Source organism: Halichoeres trimaculatus, unplaced genomic scaffold (genome assembly GCF_033239565.1).
Source record: "Halichoeres trimaculatus isolate MK-OKI-2021-1 unplaced genomic scaffold, fHalTri1.1 fHalTri1_scaffold_11, whole genome shotgun sequence".
NCBI classification, from domain to species: Eukaryota; Metazoa; Chordata; class Actinopteri; order Labriformes; family Labridae; genus Halichoeres; species Halichoeres trimaculatus.
Window position 1 is genome coordinate 2,925,700 of NW_027437189.1, and position 9,815 is coordinate 2,935,514.

Genomic DNA, 9,815 nt, shown 5'->3' on the forward strand with positions numbered 1-9,815 from the left:
AAGCTTGAGGTAACATACCACATATGTTCACATGGGGCATGAAAATCGATAATCGAAGCATTTAAATCAAAATCAAATCGAACGGAATTGAATCGAATCAAATCAAATTGAATAGAATCGAATCGTGACCTAAAGAATCGAATCAAATCTGAGGTTCTTGGCAATACCCAGCCCCAGTGCTAACCTCCCAGAGAGGGGTATAATCAGAAACTGTAACAGGACATTAATGCTATGAGTTAGAATGACAGATAGAGAGGGAAACAGGAGCCCTGTGTGTCAGTTCCCCCCAGCAGTCTAAACCTATAGCAGCATGACTAAGAGCTGGTTCAGACCTGATCCAGCTCTAACTGTAAGCTTTATCAGAAAGGAAAGTTTTAAGTCTACACTTAAAGGTTGAGACCGTGTCTGCTCCCCGGACCTCAACCGATAAGTTATTCCAAAGAAGAGGAGCCTGATAACTAAAGGCTCGACCTCCCATACTACTTTTAGAGACCCTAGGTACAACAAGCAGACCTGCATGTTGAGAACGCAAAGACCTAGACAGATTATACAGAACGATTGAGTCTTTAAGATACGACGGCCCGATGCCATTAAGAGCTTTGTACGTCAGAAGAGACGCTAACACTGGAGAGATGTGCTCTCTCCCCCTAGTCCAAGTCAGTACCCGAGCAGCAGCGTTCTGAACCAGCTGAAGAGTCCTAATAGACTTATTAGACTTAAAAGAGAGTTACAATAGTCCAGCCTAGAAGAAACAATAGCATGGACTAGTTTCTCAGCATCGCTCCAAGACAAGATGTGTCTAATTCTTTTGATATTGCGAAGATGAAAAAAGGCCGTCCTTGAGAGTTAAAGGACAGGTCATGATCAAAAAGAACTCCCAGGTTGTTGAATAGACTTTGAGATTATATTTATTTTACAGTTTATGGGCAAAATACAGCTGTAGGGGTGTTAGTCACCACCTTTTATGCAGACCGATAGCACTACGAGTACTCCGTCTTGAGTACTCACCAATACTGAACACTGATACTACTGGTACTTTTGATACATAAAATTTCAATTTACAGTGACAGATCATTTTGATCAAAGACAGCACAGTCATTCTAACATTAAGTCCAAATAAAACACAAACAATTCTCTGAGAGTTAAGAATTTTTCTAATACATATTTTTTTAAATAATATTAAAAGTGCAAAATAAAACTAACAACTGTAAGTGTTTAAGTATTTTTTAAAGTTAACTAAAGTGCAAAATAAAACAGTTTAACTGTTAACTCTCCCTGGTGCATTCATGTTTTCTGAACAGGACCTGACGCACATTTGCCATGATGTTAAACAGCAGCAACTAGCAGCACCTAGTGGCGAGGAGGACTAACTCGACGTAAGATTTTCTTGCCTAGAGTATCTGCTGCTGCTATCGGCAGCCTTCACGATGACCGATACCTTGAAAAAAGGCAATACCTGGTATTGGTACCTGTCCATCCCTATACAACAGAGTAGCTATTTGGCGCCATCTACTGCAGTGGAGGTGCGGAAGATGTGTCGTACTTCCAACTCTTACCAAGAATATGATTTTTTTTACCAAAAAAATCAAAATTAAGAGTTGAAATATTGGTATTTTACCACAGGTCAAAGTATCGTGATAAATTGCAGTATCAATGTTTTTTCCGCACCCCTAGCTGGCGCTAAGGTAAAGAAGAAGAGCCAGTTTGAATGTGACGAAAACTCCTGCTGACCCTAATAATGAATAAACATCCACCCACCATTAGTGTTAGCTGCACCCTTGCGCCTCTCTAGCTCCCCCTTTTGTCCATATATGGTCACTTCTGGCTCTAGCAGCCAAGATGGCGACATTGCCAAAGGCTGAAAGCAGTGGAGTAACTACGTCAGCTTGTATCTTGGTCAAATCATATCCTTATCTTTGTGCACACAGATAAATAATGGAGGAACTTCGGGGACGTTTTGTGGCTCCGCCGGCTGAATCCGAACCCAAACAGAGATGAACTCTGCAGCAGAGCCGGGACGCTTTCTGACATAAATTCTTCAGAGTGGACGCGGCTCAGATTAGCCGAGCAAAGTCCTGCTGCAGGAGAGGACGCAGCACTTCAGCGTGTTCCCCCGATAACATCCAGACCAGATATCATCTCCTGTTGACTGGGTCTGCATCTGTCTGCTGAGGGCAGGCAGTGACCCAGAGTTTATAATTTAACTCTCATGCATGATGGATGAGACACTCACACAGAATGAGACAAATTCAGATGCAAAGTTCTGCGTTTAAAGCTGAGACAGAAAGTGGAAAGAGAAGAGGAGGAGGAGGAATTTTACTATGAGCAGGTTTTTAGTTTCTGAGAGGAGAAGGAGCTGAAGAAGAGGAGGATCAATAAAGAGAGGATAACATGGAACGGAGGAACAGAAGACTTCTCTAAACGCTGACACAGCTTTTACAAAGAGAACTTGAAGTGTCCACCCCTCTGGGACGGGCCGACTGCAGACACAAACACACCCTGAGACAGACTGAAACTTAAATCCTGACAGAGCACAAAGACAGAGCAGAAATAAGGGCTCGGCGCTGTGAGGAGGCTTTCAAACGTCAGCACAAAATACGAAGAATTAAACCGCGCTTCAAACGGAGAATCAGAGAGACCTGGATCTGGGATCAGACCAGCAGCAGACGAGGAACTCTGATGCATTACTTCAATAAAAGTCACGACTCTGCATCGATTATCTGGCTCTGCAAACAAACGAGAAACTAACAAGAAGTCATCAAAAGGGATCGAGTTTAACCATCGTACTGATCCTAAAATCTGTCAGGAGGAACTTTGACGCTGCAGTTCCCCGAGTGTCCTCTAGGGGCTGTGTGCAGAAACAGCAGAAACTACATACGCTGCCATTCAAAAGGCTGAATTAACACGTTTACAGCCTGGTTTGACGCAGGATTTCAGTCTGAAGAGATCATTTCTCAATAAGCACACACTTTTCGTAAATTATTTTTTGATATCAAATTCACAAGTTTTCTCCAAATAAGGGCGTGGCTCACTCGACTGACAGTTGGGCACCCTGTAGCTGTTAGCGAGGAGGCTAAAGGCCTGTCTCTTTACCTCTTGCTAGTTCGGATGATGTTAGTTTGAGGGGCTAGGTTTAGCCGACTGCAAACTTTCAAAAACAGCCTCCAGAGTGGGATTTTTTCTGAAACACCGCAGTCACCGTTACCGTGTAAACAGTAAGCCTACTTTTTCAGTGGAAACGCTGACGTCATGTTCTGGATCTACCAAAAGCTGCTTCTGGACCAGACAGGCATAGCGCCAACTACAGGCCTGGCATGCTTACTACAGTGTTTTCAGTCCCTCGTCATTTCCATGGAAATGCAGATTTTTTTTTCTGTGTTTTTACGTTCCCGTACGAAACTTTTTGTGTAATTTTTGTATATGGCAACCCCCTAATGACAGTCACATTGTTTGAACTGAATTCATTCAAATTCCACCAAACTCTGGACTCACTGTGTTTGTCTCCAACTCGCTTCAATCATATTTTAAAAAACTGTTCCCTTCAGGTCGACAGGGTCGTGATTTCTTTCTTGTTGCTGTAAAGCAGACTGCTGCTCCAATCAATCAAAGCTCTGGTTTAGGGATGGGTATCCCTATGGTAGGTCTGTTGTCCTGGGACGGGGGTGACAGGTCTAGGCTTTTATGCTTACAAATTCCCTTGCCGATTCTTTATGTTATGCCGGAGCAACTGGACCTTACATCGACTATTCTTCCCCTGCTAGCTTAGCCTAGCACTTCGTTAACAGCCCCCCAAGAAGTTTTACTTAAGAATTGAACTCACAAAAAAATGTACATTACTCTCTCACACCAGATTCCTATTTAGTACTTTTAACTTATGTCCAAATCAGTAAAGAAAAAATTGCTAGCTTGATGCTACCATGATGGGAAATTGCATTGATAAGCTTGTAGTTAGCATAAATCGTTATAACTTTGGTTTTATGATATGTTTGATCACAGCAACATATCACAGTTACTCGGCCTGGGATGATATGCTATTCTCGGGATTTGACTCTATTACGATTTTTGGGGTGCCGATTCGATTAAAATAGCGATTATTCGATATTTCTGATTTTTCAGATTTTTCAGATTTTTAGTTTGCTTTTTTTTCAGACTATGTGAAAAAGTTAAATGATGGTGATAATGTCTACAGACTACATCAGGAGCCATATTTTCCCATAAAATGCACATCACCTGATTCAGAGAGAAACATTTTGCCCTCTGCTGGAGAAAAGCGGTAACTTTTTTCCAATCCGGTATATAAACAAAGACTGAAATGAAGATTTTGAATTTGAAAAAAAAAACCAAACTTTTTTTATTACAAAGAAACCCATTTTTGATACTGTCAAATAAAAAACTTGATATATTGATTTTTGAAACTCTGTGTTAAAGTCTTAACTATGAATAAATGATGTGATTTGCTAAGATAAAAAATGTGCTACATGCTAGCTCAAGTTAGCCCTCAAAGTGTGAAAACAAAACAGGACAGGATTTAAGAGACTGAAGACCTCAGGAACTAAAAAAACTGTCCTCACTGTGAAGGTGAAGAACTCTGATTGATTCTCACAGGGAGAGCAGAGCTACACACACAAACACACACACACACACACACACACACACACACACACACACACACTCAGAGTCACAGAGAGAGAAAGAAGCGAAGGTCAGCGGGTGGTAGAGATACATTAGAGAGGGTGTATGCACTTTCTTCTCATGCAACCTTCTCCACCTCCCACACACACACACACACACACACACACAAACACACACACACACACACTGAAACATTCACACACGGTTAGTTGAACTTCCTCTGAAACACACTCATTCATATTCACTCACCTTCACTCATTCATGTGCTAAATGTCCTACACTGCACTGAAGGCTTGACTTCCTCAGAAAGGTCTGCGAGCTTATTACGCGGACTGTGTCCTTTAGAAAAAGTCAAGTTCAGTCTTTCTGGAGTTCAGCATAGAAATATGAAATGAGACAAAAAGTTCTGAATTAACATGCTCTGAATACCAACAGACGGCCTCCCTGAACCTGGTGTTAAAGAGGGAGGGAGGACGAAGTGTACTGACTGGAAACATGGTCTGTGACACATGTAATTTACCTGTTTCAGGGAGAATAGCACCGTTTGGGCACATTGTTACAAAAGATGGCCGACACTGAGTCGGTATCTACTTTAAAATACTTTGGGAACATTACAGAGATCTGCTCTTTATCTTCAAAGCCACTTAAAACATTCAGGAATACTGCTTTGTATCATCAAAGCCACTTAAAAAAACATTCTGGAACACTGCTCTTTATCATTAAAGCCACTTTTAAGAACATTCCAACGTACTGCTCTTTATTGCAAAGCCACTTAAAAACTACATTCTGGAATACTGTTCTTTATCAACAAAGCCATTTTTTAAAAGATTCTGAAATACTGCTCCTTATTGTCAACGCCACTTTGAAAATTACTCTGAAACACGGCTGTCATGTCATGTCAAAGCCACTGAAAACAACATTCTGGAATACAATTCTCTATCTTTAACGCCACTTTTTAAAACATTCTGAAATACTGCTTTTTATTGCATAGCCATTGAAAAACTACTTTCTGGAATACTGTTCTTTATCAAAAAAAAAAAAAAAACACTTTTTAAAACATTCTGAAATACTGCCCTTTCTGGAATACTGCCATTTTTGGTCGAAGCCACTAAAAACAGCATTCTGGAATACTGCCTTTTATGGTCATAGCCACTTCAAAGAGCATTCTGAGATACTATCGTATATGGTCATAGCCACCAAAAACAATATTCTAGAATACTGTCATTTATGGTCATAGCCACCAAAAACAATATTCTAGAATACTGCCATTTATGGTCATAGCCACTCAAAAGAGCATCTGGAATACTGTCATTTATGGTCATTGCCACTAAAAACAGCATTCTGGAATATTGCTATTTATGGTCATAGCCACTTAAACCTATATTCTAGAATACTTCCCTTTTATGGTCATAGCCACTAAAAACAGCATTCTGGAATACTGCCTTTTATGGTTATAGCCACTTAAAAAAACATCCCAGAACACTTTCCTTTCTTTAATCCTCTGTTGGTTGGATGTTGTGACATTTGTTGTTCCTGAACAAAATCTGAACCTCTTTAGGAAATTTTAGGTATTCTTCATCTTCATTCCAGAACAATCTACAGTCTGAGTTTGAATAACCAAACCCGAGCTGCATTTTGACCATCAGAACTTTGGGTCTAAATTTAGTTCTGGGTGATAAACGTAGCCTCTATGATCAGATTACTGAATGCTCTTTCACCATCTTTTTATCTTTTTGGCGCCTCATATTGTTCATCTTTTATTTATTCTTTTGTTTTAAAGATAACTGGAGTTTGTTTTCATTTTACCTGGATGACTTCAAATTAGTCTGCTCAATATCAATAAAGTTATATGAATTTGATTAAATAACCCCTGAAAGCAGCCCTACTTGAGGGTAGTACTTCCCAGAACATCTCTGATTGATGGATTAGACTAAAAGTTTCTGGTCCCTTTGGTCCAAATGCAGCTCCTTGGTGAAAATCTGGACCCAGGCTGATTTTCCAGCTGATCATCCTTCTCTAACTCTAATTTTGTTGCCAATGTAATAACGTACGCTCAGAGTCAGCGCAAACATCCAACCCATGACGTTTTGACAGCAGCTTCAAACACTGAGTGTACTTCCAGTGGTGATGTTTCAGGACATCCTGCTTCTTTGACATTTACTCCTGGGAACAAACTAAAAATTTTCCCATCACTCTGAATAACATGGAATAACGTCACCACTGGCTGAAAAGGCCAAGATGGCAGCAGGTAAAAAGCCAAACTCCAGGCTTTAGAGCAAACTAACAGGGGACGTGGAGCTGGCAACACCAGGCTTTTGTTTACTGCGTGAGGTTTAGACGCCACTGTAGGATGAGACCAAGAAATATGCAACGAGTATAAAGTATTAATGTCACATTAGATTCATTGTGCTCAGGTTTGCAGCACAGTGAGGTTAAAGCCAACATCAAATTATGTGGATCTGTAGTGAACACACACACACACACACTCCCTCAGACAGAAGCAGATATCATCTTGACATGCTTGTTCTATAATTAAACTGTCGTCCTCGGGATCAGACTGCAGCTGCACGAGACACACAACGCCGTCCTTCCTGTCCGTGCAGCTACTGTTACACACACACATGCACACACACACACACACACATATACAGCATATAAACCTACTCACATGTGGGGGATGAAGAAGATGTTCTCCACAGGATGCTGCCTCCTCATTTTTGGCGATGTCTGATCACTCCCAGGTTTAACGTCCCGTTAACGCCAACCTCAGAACACACTCCTGGTTTGATCTGAAATTAAAAAATATTTTGGAGTAAATGATCAAATAGTTTGGTGAAATCCTCATGAAGCAGAATTTCTTCATGTTTGGTATTTTATCTTTATCTGGAGAAGAACAATCCCTTGCTTTCTCCCATCATATCTGTGTATTTTAAAGAGTCATCGTCCCTTTATTGGCCTCTTTATTTCTGGAGAGTTGCGACTAAGTGTTGTTTGTTAATTAAAGTTAATATTTTAAGCTTTTTTATTGCAACCAGAGATGAAGCTCTGCTATGGAACAAAATACGAGTATTAAAACTGGTAACAGATGTATTAAAAAGAAAAAAAGGTTAATTAAAAGTTATCCATTTGAATAAAAATGCAACACAAACATGCAGATTCTGTTTAAGAAGTCATTAATATGAATATTTTCACAATTAAAGAATTAGAAATGCAAATATTGGAGTATTTTTTTTAAACGCCAGGATTGTAAAAGTCTGAAATAAAGGTCTAACATCATCAGTGATAAATACGGAAACAAAATATAGTTTTTTTTTATGTCTAAGTGATATAATACCAGGATAATTTGTCAAAAAAATGTCAAATAAAATTTTTAAAAAATGACAACCAAAGTGTAATTTTTCTTCCCATTAAGTTGCTGCAATTAGACATCCATATGCTCACCTAAGGTGTTAAAACTCTACTAACCACTTAACAGCATAAAAAAAAATGATATGGTGTTAATTTCTTATCTAAAACTGCAAATAAAGTAGTAAATTTGAGTATTAAAAATCAAAAATTACAACCAAACTTCTATATATTCGTCTAAGATGTGATGGAAGATATATTAAGAGGTAAATTCTGACGTTAAAATAATGTTAGAAGCCAAAAAAGTGGGATATTTTTTCCTCTTACTGTCAGTTATGAGTCCCTGTAAAAATGGTGAAACAGCGCCCCCCGAAATCCCTGTGTTGTCAAACGGGAACCCATCTGTGGTGAAGAGTGGTACTGCACCCAAACGGTTTTACCGCCACTGATAGAAACCATCAGATTACGCTCGTCACCGTCGATTTAGACCGAAATATCAGCCGTTTTACGTGACGTAAATACTGGTTTGCACTTTCAACAACAACTTTTAAACAACTGTAACGTTTTATTGAATGATTCAACGGTTTTACCTCCTAGTTTTCACGAAAGACGACGGTGAAGACTTCAAAATCCACCTGTTTGTCTTTCTGGTTTCCTGTGAAAACTTCCCGCCGCGGCTGCCGTTGTTGAAGCGTAACGTCTCTAAAACTCGATGAGTTTCCAGAAACTTCCACAGTGGATGAGTCGAGGTCTTTTTCTACCTTTTAAGTCACTGTTTAGAGTTTTTTGGGGGACGAATTCGAGCATTGGGGTGAATGACAACAAGAAGAGATCCTCAAAGTAGATGTGGAGTATGGAAGCCCTAGAGGGTCACAATTAAAAACGTTTTTTCAAGATCTGGATAAATATTTAAGAAAATGATCTAGGATCATTAAAATAAATTCAAACACAGCACATCTGTGATAATTAAAGTAATTAACTGATTTATGACTAAAATGATGGAGAATGAGAATGTTGGTTGTAACAGCAGAGACACAGAGATGGAAATAAAGATTCAGCTTCACAGGAAAACCACAGCGAGAGGAAAGACAGACGGATAATGCGGTGATTCAGAGAGCTGTAGAAGAAGAAAAGATGTAATTATCAGTCTGTAGCTTAAATGAAAGCCTGATACAGAAGAGGAGGAGGAGGAGGAGATGCGAAGAACAGGAGCTTAATGCATCCAAACAGAGATATAATGCATCTGTGAAGAAGAGAGGTGAAGGAGAGACACAGAGGAGTGATGCTTACGTAACACACAGGATGTACAAAGTCAAAACACAGCACTATCATACTTTATTCCTCTCTGAAATAATAATAATGAAAAACAAACAGGACGGTTATAATGTGTTTGGCTGCAGGCAGGCTGCTTCGACCAATCACGCGCCTCTCTGCAGCCCATGTGACGTCGTCATTGTTTGGGAGAGCCAATTAGGAGATGAGATGTGACAGTGCTTGGCTCTCCTTTATTGTTTCAAATAAACAAAATCAGTTCAGGGAACTCTTAAAGGAGACAAGGAGGAACTTTTTTTATTTAAGTTCCTACAAAAGTTTTTATTTATTTGAATAAGAAGCCAAAAGAAAACGTTTTCTATAAAGACGAGTTTATTCACAGCTTCAGGTAACCTCTGTTTCTGGCTCTGGAAAGTTTGGGGTCCGGTTGAAACCTGAGACCGTCTGTGGTTCAGCCTGTCTGCTCCTCTGATCCTCTCTTTGTATCAGCTTTGACTGTCACACACCACAGCAACACAATCGTGTGTGTGTGTGTGTTCAGTCCTACCTGTCACATCACCTGTCTG

At 39.8% G+C, this 9,815-nt stretch overlaps 1 protein-coding gene across 1 annotated transcript in view; it reads right to left on the bottom strand.

Moving 5' to 3' along the window:
* kcnd1 (potassium voltage-gated channel, Shal-related subfamily, member 1) overlaps positions 1–8,808 on the bottom strand; it is an 88,234-nt gene extending 79,426 nt beyond the window's left edge. Inside the window, exons 1-2 of the mRNA XM_074682175.1 lie at positions 8,568–8,808; positions 7,301–7,421 (exon numbers count right to left, since the gene is read on the bottom strand). The gene's annotated coding sequence lies outside the window, so the exon portion shown is untranslated. The remainder of the gene's footprint in view (positions 1–7,300; positions 7,422–8,567) is intronic.
* Positions 8,809–9,815: the final 1,007 nt, after the last annotated feature.